Genomic DNA, 11,782 nt, shown 5'->3' on the forward strand with positions numbered 1-11,782 from the left:
TTAACTTTTTGGTCATTTCTTTATCTAGCTACTACATCTTATAATTTTATACGTTATATGTGTATTTTTTTATTTATTATTTACCAACCTTACTCATTTTATCTTATAATTATATTTCTATTAACATTTTATTTTTTTTGTATTTATGTATATACATATATATATATTCATTTTACCTATTATTGATATTTTTCCTTCTTAATACTTAAATATATATATTTCTCGTTTCATTCATTAATTATTTATTCCACTTTTATTTAATTTATTTCTCCCTTTTACTTTTTACTATTATTATTATTTATTTATTTATGCTATTATATTATATTTTTATTATTATATACGTATATGTATTACTTTTTTTTACCTTTTATTTTTATATATCTTTCATGTATTTTTCATATTCTACATATATATATATATATTTTTTATTTATTATTTTCATCATTATTATTTCATTACTATTTTTACTATTATAACTGTTATTTTTATTTATATATTACACATATTTTTTCTTTTTTTCATTTTCATTGTTTTATATTTTATTTTACTCTGTGTAATTTTTTATCCATTTATGTTTTATTATATTTTATTCTTTTTCTTTATTTGTATTTTCGTTTGTTTTTCTCTTCTGCATATCTTATTTTGTATTTAGTCATATTTCATTCTTTCCTTTTTGTATACATTGTTTTTTGTATTATTTCGTTTGTTCGCCTTATTTTTCTATTTTTATTACTTTCATTACCTAACCCTTTCCTTGGCTTTTTGAGAGAACTTCAAACAATCAGTGGTAAGCAATTTGGATCAATATTTTACCTTTTAATTTAACTTTCAATTTTCTTAATTAAAGACAACTGGAAATTACACAGTACCGAAAGGGCAGTTCAAGGGTGCTAGCCCTTCCTTGACTGTAACCGACTCCCGAATCCGACACATCTCTGATAAGATGCAGATCAGGTAAGAAATAGGGTATCCGATCAACCCATTTATTTTTAAATAAATGATCGGTGGCGATTCCAATCCACATTTTCCTAAGTCGAAGTCCAATTCCGGGCCCAACCGAAAGACGGTTACGACACAAGGCATTTGCCAAACCGATGGCAGACTCCAATCTCTTGTCTGCTCAAACTCCACTGTTAGATGGCACCGTTGATGCCTGCGTTGACTACAAAGGCCGCCCCGTCCGCCGCTCGAACTCTGGCGGTTGGCGATCCGCTTCTTTCATCATTGCCGTTGAAATTGCTGAGAGGTTTGCTTATTATGGAATCTCCTCAAACCTCATTACTTACTTGACGGGGCCTCTAGGAGACTCCACTGCCGCCGCCGCAGCACAGGTCAACGCATGGTCTGGGGCCTCGGCTCTTCTGCCACTCTTGGGAGCATTCATTGCTGATTCCTTTCTTGGCCGATTCCGCACCATCATTCTTGCTTCCCTTCTCTACGTTCTGATAAAACGCGTTTCCTTTCTTTTCAATTGAAACTAGAAAAAAAAGGCGCTAATTTTCACCTTAAATAGGTTCAACTTGATTTCTTCTTAGAATGTTTATTAAGAGAGTTCCGCACTGCTGTAATTTTGGTGAAACATATTTTAGTATAAATATAATTAAAATGTAATTCTTTCTTCACTGTTCACTCTGGGAATCATTTTTCTGAGTTTTATAGACTTTGGAAATGGATGATACCTTATTTTTTTTTTATTAACAATAGGCTGATTTTGAACCTTTGGTCTAAACTCTAAAGTGTTGTGCATTGAATTCCAGTTAAGTTGGCTTAGGCTCTCAGTGTAAGTGAAGTTAGAGGAAAAGGAGAGTAGTTTTAGAAAGCTGCTAGTTGGCCATCAGGGATTGGCTTACTACAAAGAGGGTGATATTTAACCTGGGAACACATCGGAATGATTAGAGAACTTGATGTTCAAGACTATTTTAATTGTTTTAGTAATTGATAAGAGTGCTAAGTGCTTGCTAGATGTTTTTCGTGCTGACTTGATTTGGAATGATTTACAGGGTCTTGGCTTGTTGACTCTGTCAGCTGCTCTTCCTTCTCTTTGGCTTCAAGTGATACTATTCTTCTTCTCATTGTATCTAGTAGCATTTGGACAAGGTGGGAACAAGCCGTGTGTTCAAGCTTTTGGTGCAGATCAGTTTGATAGACAAGACCCGGAGGAGTGCAAAGCCCAGAGTTCACTCTTTATTTGGTGGTATTTTGGTATATGTTCTGGCACCTTCATAACCCTTTGGATTTAAACCTACATCCAAGACAATCTTAGTTGGGTTCTTGGATTTGGGATACCCACTATTTTAATGGTTGTTGGACTGGTAATTGTTTTGCTTGGAACGACTACTTACAGATATAGTATCAGAGGGGATGAAGAAAGTCCATTTGTGAGAATTGGGAGAGTGTTTATTTTGGCAGTTAAGAATTGGAAAACAGAATCTTCTGCAATTGCCGCAGAGGAAGAGGCTCGGGGAACACTTCCTACCGAAAGTTCCAAGCAATTCAAGTGAGATATTTTTGCATAATGAAAATTAGGACCGTATAGAAGGGATAACAAGAGCTTTAGTAAAGTTCCATATCTATAGCTTTATTCAAAGTTTCCTTTAGGAAACAGACTGAAGTTTTTTTAAAATGATTCTTGCTGATCAATTTTCTGTTTTAATGGCATCTTGCATAAGTTCTAGTTATTATCCAAATGAGTCTATAAGCCGGTACATGTGCATGTATGGATCTTGTAAAATATAGTGCCACCATAATCTCTCTGTCATACAAAGCATGTGATAAGCTCGTGTTCATAAATGTGCTGGGCATGTAGTTTCTTTTGCCAATCTTTAATAGCCTTGGTTAAGGCATCTATTATGATTTCTAAATGATTTGGAGCTCTTGCTCATTTCTTTTCTATTTCCAACTATTATAATGTTTAGAACTGAACTTTTCCGAGTAATTTGAGTTGTTACCCTTATTATGGTTTATGAAAATAATGTTGTTATTCACATTTTCTGTAACAAACATATCTTAAATGGCGGTATGGTGTGTAGGATCCTCAATAAAGCCTTGCTTGCTCCTGATGGTTCGAAGGAACAAGGAAAGGTGTGTAGCATCGGAGAAGTTGAAGAAGCGAAGACAGTAATAAGGCCTGCATCACTTCTGTCATTTATTAGCCTTACAATTATGATCTTCATTCCTATATATGACCGCATTTTTGTTCCTTTAGCTAGAGGACTGACTGGGAAACCAGCCGGAATTACAATGCTACAATGAGTTGGAACCGGAATGCTTCTATCTGCCTTATCAATGTTAACTGCTGCTTTAGCATAGATGACGAGGCTTAAAACTGCTCAAGAATGCGGGCTGATAGACAAGCCAAATGTGACGGTTCCGATGAGTGTGTGGTGGTTGGTCCCTCAATACATAGTCTGGATTATCTGATGTATTCCCAATGGTTGGTCTTCAAGAAATTTTCTATCATCAGATGCCTAAAGAATTAAGGAGTGTGGGCATTGCACTCTACCTCAGCATCTTTGGTGTTGGAAGCTTTTTGAGTAGCTGTCTCATCTCAGCCATTGAGAAGATGACCAGCGGGGAAGGCCGAGATAACTGGTTTGCGAATAATCTTAATAGGGCTCATCTTGATTACTTTTATTAGCTGCTTGCTGCATTTAGTGCCATTGGATTGGCTCTATTTTTATGTTCTACAAAATCGTACATCTATGACGGGGGAGCCACCATATAGATTACTCAGGCTTACCTCAGTTGCCTCGTGCAATCATCATTGAAAGGTAGCATTCAACAAATTTTGTATGGTGTTCTTAGTCTCACCATGACATCGCTTGTTGTAATGGTAAAATAGTACGTTCTAAAGTGACTTCCTACTTGAATGTTGTTTAAATTATGAAATTGCAAATCTGCATTGATGATGGCATAAAAAGTTTATTTAGGTTTTTGCTTGGGCTTAATTATCTTTTCCTTTTGCTCTTTTTTCTTAAAAAAACATTTTAAGTAATATTCTCGTGTTGACATGCAAGCAATATCCGTGTTATATAAAATAAATTTCAATATATATATATATACTCCTCAACTCATCTCGCCATGTCGTTCGACTATGCACTCTGTTTCTCTATATTCCTTCCATTTTTAAGCCCCCTTCCCCTTCTCTTCATCCTCTCCCTCTCTCTTTTTCGCTTACAATCATCGTCATTATATACTATTCATGGCTGAGGAGACCCAAAAGCTAGAATCTGCAGCCGCTGCACCAGCTGAGGAAGTGACAGTGGAGGTGGAGAAGCCTGAAGTTACTGAGAAAAAGCCACAACCGTCTCCACCACCTCCCTTTCCGGAGTCTGAGAAGCAGACAACTGTTGTAGTTAAAGTTGAGAAGGCCAAGGTTGAAGAAAGTAAGACTATTAAGTATGTTTCTTTCAAAGAAGGAACTAATGTTGTTGCTGAACTTTCCGAGGATGAAAATAAGGCTCGTGATGAGCTTAAACAGCTTATTCAGGATCCCCTTAATAAGCACGAATTCACTGCCAAAAAAGAAGAACAACCTGTAGCTGAGAAGAAAGAACAAAAGAATGACGATAAAGCGGGGGAGGCTCCTCAAGCTGAAAAGTGTTGAATATAAAACATGGGTGGCTGGAAAAACAAATGCAAATGGGGTGGCTGGAAAAACAGTAAATGAGGCGGCTAATTGTTGAAATTGGCAAAGGGATAATTACCAAATTGAGTCATTGAACTTTAGGATATTTATAAGATTAGTCCTTAAGCTTCAACTATAAATACCCTTACTCATTTAGCTTTAAAATCATCTCAAATCATTTCTTTCTCCCAATACTAGAGAGTTTTCTTGTGAGTAGTGAGTATTTTATAAACACTTGTAAATTTTCTCTCTTAGTAAAAGATCTGCAGCAGTCCGGAGACATAGGCATAATTGGTTGAACTCCGTTATCAATTTCGGGTATTATTTTTTCTCTTTTATTTCACATTCTCACTAATCTGGTTATAAGAAAATTACTCGTTTTATTTCCCAATAACTGGTATCAGAGCTTTTGGTTGTGAATTTTATCAATTTTTTGTGAGGTTACTATTTATCACTATTCACGTGAATAGTAAATTTCGTGAATAGTAAAAAAATTGTCGGTGATACGAATTTATCGACGGAGGTGTTTTAATACACGGTGGTTCACAAGAATTGTCAGAAACGGTCCAAACAAAGTCAGATTCGAGTTGAAGCGATGGCTGCAGACGAAGGGAAGGTGAAAATTGCAAAGTTCGATGGTGCGGATTTTGACTTTTGGAAGATGCAGATTGAAGATTTTCTGTACCAGAAAAATCTATATCAACCTCTCTTAGGAAAAAAACCAGAGGGCATGAGGAATGAAGACTGGGCTCTTCTCCACAGACAAGCCCTCAGAGTTATCCGACTGACGTTATCCCAAAATATTGCTTTCAACATAGCAAATGAAAAGACCACAGCGGGTCTTATGGTGGCTCTCTCCAGTATGTATGAGAAACCATCGGCCTCGAACAAAGTTCATTTGATGAGGCAATTATTCAATTTGTGGATGATGGAAGGGGCATCAGTGGCTCAACACCTAAATGAACCCAACACAATCACAACCCAGTTGAGTTCTGTGGAAATTGAATTCGATGATGAAGTTCGAGCTTTAATTATCCTATCATCTCTACCAGACAGTTGGAATGCTACTGTTACAACAATCAGTAGCTCGTCGGGAAACAACAAATTAAAATTCGACGATGTTCAGGATCTGGTATAGAGTGAAGAAATTCGACGGAGAGAATCGGGTAAAGCATCAACCTCCTCAGCCTTGAACACGGAGTCTAGAGGGAGAACTTCAAAAAGAAATTTAAATCGTAGCAGATTGAAATCCAGAAGGGGAAAATCAAGAACGAGAAAGAAATATCTTACCTGTTATAATTGTGGCAAGAAGGGTCACTTTAAAAGGGATTGTCGAGCACTGATGAGAGATATTGGCGCACAGGAATCTGTCAACATGACAGAGGATACAGGTGATGCCATGATTCTAAGCATCAATAGTCCGATTGAATCATGTATCTTGGATTCATGGGCATCTTTCCACTCCACCCCATGCTAAGAAATCATGGAGAACTATGTCAGTGGTGATTTTGGGAAGGTTCATCTAGCCGATGATGAAACTTTGAAAATCGTCGGAAAATGAGACATACGATTAAAGTTGTCAAACCAGACCACCTGGAAGCTGAAAAGAGTGAGACATATTCCTGGCCTCAAAAGAAATTTGATTTATGTTGGATAGTTTGATTGAGAAGGATATAGTACAACCTTTTCAGGCTGTGAATAAAAGATTACCAAATGAGAACTCGTCATTGCTCGTGGTAAGAAGATTAGTACTCTCTATGTAACCTCAAACTTAGAGAATATCATTGTTACATCAGATGCTGATGGAAAATCAAACCTATGGAACCAAAGGCTTGGCCATATGAGCGAGAAAGGGATGAAGACACTTTTGTTAAAAGGAAAGTTATCAGATCTAAAGAATGTAGATGTCAGACTATGTGAGGATTGCATATTTGGCAAACAAAAGAAAGTCAGTTTTGCAAAGATTGACAAGACACCCAAGGCTGAAAAGTTAGAGTTAGTTCATACTGATGTATGGGGACCATCTTTAGTTTCAGCTCTTGCAGGCTCACTATATTATGTCACCTTCATCGATGATTCTACAAGAAATGTGTGGGTTTATTTTCTGAAGAAGAAATCAGAAGTCTTTGATACCTTCAGAAAATGGAAGATTGTGGTGGAAAATGAGGTTGGTTTGAAAGTCAAGCGGTTGAGGTCTGATAATGGAGGAGAGTACAAAAATAGAAGATTCAGAGATTTCTGCACAAACAATGGGATCAAGATGGAGACAACAGTTCCCATGACACCGTAGCAGAATGGTGTAGCAGAGCGCATGAACATAACTCTGAATGAACATGCTAAAAGCATGAGGATACATGCCGGCTTGCCCAAATCGCTATGGGTTGAAGCTATCAATACTGCAGCTTACCTGATCAACCATGAACCCTCAGTTCCCTTGGATGGTGGAATACTAGAGGAAGTTTGGAGCAAGAAAGAAATAAATCTTTCACACTTAAGAGTGTTTGGTTGTATTTCTTATGTACACATAAATTCTGCTGAAAGAAGTAAACTTGATGCTAAGTCCAACATATGCGTCTTTGTTGGTTATGGTGGTGATGAGTTCGTTTACTGGTTTTGGGACTACGAAAATCGAAAGATCATCAGAAGTAGATACGTCATTTTTAATGAGAATGTGATGTACAAAGACATGTCAACCATAAAATCAAGTAGCTCCAATACCAAAGCTAAAACAAATGAATTTACTAAGTTTGAGGAGATTTCTAGAAATGATATCCAGATTAGTCCTGAAACAGTTCAAGAACTAGGCATACCAGAACTAAAACGCTCCTCCAGAATTCCTAAATCAACCCAGTATTATTCACCTTCTTTGCACTACTTGTTGCTGACTGACAATGGTGAACCAGAGTGCTATGATGAAGCAATGTAGGTGGAGGATTCAGTCAAGTGGGAGTCTTTCATGAAAGATGAGATGGACTCGCTTATGTCAAATCAGACGTGGGAATTAGCTGAATTACTACCAGGAAAGAAAGCGCTCCATAACAAGTGGATTTACAGGATAAAAGAAGAGCACGATGGGAGCAAACGCTATAAAGCAAGATTGATTGTCAAAGGTTTTCAGCAAAAAGAAGGTATTGACTACAATGAAAGTTTCTCTCCAGTCGTGAAGCTGTCTACAATCAGACTGGTGTTGAAAATTGTAACTACAAAGAATATACATCTTGAGCAGTTAGATGTAAAGACAGCTTTCCTTCATGGTGATTTGGAGGAAAAAATCTATATGTGGCAAACAAGAAAAACATGGTATGCAGGTTGAAGAATAGCTTGTATGGTTTAAAACAAGCTCCTAGACAGTGGTACAAGAAGTTTGATAGTTTCATGAGTAGCAGTGGTTTTACCAAATTCCAAGCAGATCATTGTTGCTACATCAAGAAGTTTGACAACAACTTCATTATTTTATTATTGTACGTTGATGACATGCTTGTTGCAGGCTCAAACATGCAAGAGATTATAAACTTGAAGCAAAAATTATCGAAGCAGTTTGCAATGAAAGATCTGGGCGCTGCAAAGCAGATTCTTGGGATGAGGATCAAGAGAGACACAAAGTTGGGGACTTTGCTGTTATCACAGGCTAAGTACATCAACAAAGTACTCTTCAGGTTCAACATGCAAGGTGCTAAACCAGTAAGTACACCTTTAGGTGTTCATTTTAGACTCTCCAAAGAACAGTCACCAAAGACGGAGGAAGAACGTGCACACATGGTGAAGGTGTCGTATGCCTCAGTAATTGGAAGTCTGATGTATGCCATGGTTTGTACTAGACCAGATATTGCTCATGCAGTGGGAGCTGTTAGCAGGTACATGAATAATCCAGGTAAGGTACACTGGGAAGCTATCAAATTGATCCTCAGATATTTGCGGGGTACCACAAACAAAGCACTTTGTTTCAAAGGTGGAGATATGATACTGACAGGCTATGTAGATGTTGACTTAGCTAGAAATGTTGACATCAGAAGGAGCACTACAGGGTATGTCTATACTCTAGGAGGAATCGCGGTGAGTTGGGTTTCTCAATTACAGAAGATAGTTGCTCTCTTCACAACTGAAGCAGAATATGTCGCTATTACGGAAGCCAGCAAGGAGATGGTCTGGCTCCAAAGTTTCTTGAAAGAGTTAGGCAAGAAATAAGAAAATAATGTCTTGTACTGCGACAGTCAAAGTGCTATCCATTTAGGAAAAAATCCGTCTTTTCATTCCAGGACGAAGCACATACAATTGCGATATAATTTTATCCGGTCTCTTCTAGAAGATGAGATTTTAAAACTTGAAAAGATTAGTGAGCTCAAAATCCGGCGGACATGTTAACAAAAACGGTGACTACGGATAAACTGAAGTTGTGTTCAGCTTCAATTGGCATGCTAGAGTAACAAGACTAGAAAAGCTGATGCATTGATTGAGGTGTGAAGACAGATTAAAATTAGTCTTTAAGTGGGAGATTGTTGAATATAAAACATGGGCGGTTGGAAAAACAGTAAATAGGGCGGCTAATTGTTGAAATTGGAAAAGGGATAATTACCAAATTGAGTCATTAAACTTTAGGATATTTATAAGATTAGTCCTTAAGCTTCAACTATAAATACCCCTACCCATTTAGCTTCAAAATTATCCCAAATCATTTATTTCTCCCAATACTAGAGAGCTTTCTTGTGAGTAGTGAGTGTTTTGTAAACACCTGTAAATTTTCTCTCTTAGTAAAAGATCTGCATCAGTTCGGAGACGTATGCATAATTGGTTGAACTCCGTTATCAATTTCGGGTATTATTTTTCCGCTTTTATTTCGTATTCTCACTAATCTGGTTATAGGGAAATTACTCGTTTTATTTCCCAACAAAAAGTCAAAAGAGGCAAAAGTTCCACCACCACCGGAGGAGGTGTCTATATGGGGAATCCCACTCTTGGCGGACAAGAAAAGCGATGTGATCTTGTTGAAATTTTTAAGAGCAAGAGATTTCAAAGCAAATGATGCATTAACTAAGATTAAAAAAAAAAACACTGTTCCCTTCAAATCCTTGGTTGATGAAGGTTTAGAAATAAACTAGAGAGAGTGATTTTCATGCACGGAATCGATAGAGGCCATCTTGTCTGTTACAACGTGTATGGAGAATTTCAGAACAAGGTGCTGTATCAAAATACTTTCGCTGATGAAGAAAAACGATCCAAGTTCTTGAAAAAGTGCATCCATAAATTCGACTTCTGTCCTAATGATATCAATACAATTCTTCAAGTCATCGATCTCAAGAATTTTCCCGGATCCTCCAAGGAGTTAAGACAAGCCCTTAACTTGCTACAGAAAAATTATCCCGAATTTGTGGCCAAACAAGTATGCTTTAATGATATAAACTTTTCATTGTTTGTTAAAATTTGAACTAATATCGATGTTGGGTTTTGGATTTTGAAGGTGTTTATCAATGTTCCATGGTGGTACTTGGCTTTCGTTAGGATGATCAGTCCTTCACTTAGTCGGAGAATCAAGAGCAAGTTTGTATTTGCAGGTCCATCCATATCTGCTGAGACTCTGATCAAGTAACTGGATTTTCATTCATTATTCCTTCCCTTCTTAAATCTGCTTGTTTGATCATGAATGATCTTTCAATAAAACATAGATATATTGCCCCTGAACAAGTACCAGCTCAATACGGTGGAATGAACAGAGATGGTGAAGAAGAATTTACCATAGTCGATGTCGTCACGGATGTTACAATCAAGCACATCATCGAATTCCCCATAACCAATGTATGATAAGAACGTTTGTACCATTTCAGTAAACTTCAATTCACAGTCACATTCATGTAATAACTATATATGAAACTGTATTTGACTTTGAATTTGCAGAAGTCTAATCTGGTTTGGGAGCTCCGAGTTGTGGGATGGGATGTCAAATACGGAGCTGAATTCATGCCGACTGCCGAAGACGGGTATGCCGTGATCATGTCAGAAACAAGAAAAGTCTCCTCCGCCGATGAAACAGTGATTTCTGGTAGCTTCCAAACCAGTAAGCCCGGAAAAGTTGTTCTCACCATTTATAATCAAACATTTAAGAAGAAACTTCTTTATCGGTCTAAGACCAAGGCTTATTCTTATTGAAGATTTCAAATAATCGATGGATTTGGATTTCGCTTTTATTGAAATTTAAATATGTATGCGCATGCGTATGCGTATGCGTATGCGCATGCGTATGTATATGTGTATGTGTATGTGTATGTGTATGTATATATATATATATATATATATATATTGTTATTGCGAAACCTCATTCTGTTTTGAAAGTTTGTATAAATTTCTTGGTATGTTATATTTGCATTTGTTTCATTGATCATTTATTAGTTTGACTTTTCAGAATATGTGCACATAAGGGTTGACTTTTTTGAAGGATTGAATTTTTCTAATTATCAAATTAGGTTTTTTTTTAATTTTATCAAATAAGGGGTTGTACCATATAGACATAGGTTTATCACACCAAACATTCTTAAACTATAGTTAAAATTTTAAATTGAGCTCTAATTTTTTAATATAAAATTAAGGTAAAATAAATATAAGATATTAATATAATATTATTTAAATAGTTAAAATATTTAAGTGTGTTCACATAAAAGTTGACTTTTACAAATGGTTAAATAAAGGAATTTTTTTGAATTAGGTCAAATAAATGATTTGCATTATGCACATATGGATCAATTATACAAAATGTCTTTAGATTATAATTTAAACTCTAAATCAACTAATATGTGTGTATATATATATTAATGTAAAATAAATTTAGGATAATTTAAATTCCAAATTGTTACAGATTATATAACATTTTCGATTATAAACTCTAAAATCACCATAATATGATCTTTTTTTCTTATAATTGAAAATATTATAAACTATAAAACTTTTAAATTTAAAGAAATAACGAATTAAATTAAAAATTCATCGCACAACAAAATTACCCAGAGTTTGGCAATTTCCATATATCTCTGTTGTAGGCGTTGGAAGTTATCATCGAACTCCACAATTGAAGGCTTTCGATGGAATAAAGTTAACGACCCCTTGATCCTTGGGAAATCAAAGTACTTTCATGTTAATACAAAAATAAATGTTTAAGTTATACTTATA

The 11,782-nt window shown here is 36.0% G+C and overlaps 2 pseudogenes; both read left to right on the forward strand.

The window, feature by feature from the left end:
• Positions 1–1,085: 1,085 nt before the first annotated feature.
• Positions 1,086–3,861, forward strand: LOC120118749 (annotated as a pseudogene).
• A 288-nt stretch (positions 3,862–4,149) lies between these two features.
• Positions 4,150–10,813, forward strand: LOC120118871 (annotated as a pseudogene).
• The last annotated feature ends 969 nt before the right edge of the window (positions 10,814–11,782 follow it).

This window comes from Hibiscus syriacus, unplaced genomic scaffold (genome assembly GCF_006381635.1).
Source record: "Hibiscus syriacus cultivar Baekdansim isolate YM2019G1 unplaced genomic scaffold, ASM638163v2 tig00110328_pilon, whole genome shotgun sequence".
Classification (NCBI taxonomy): Eukaryota; Viridiplantae; Streptophyta; class Magnoliopsida; order Malvales; family Malvaceae; genus Hibiscus; species Hibiscus syriacus.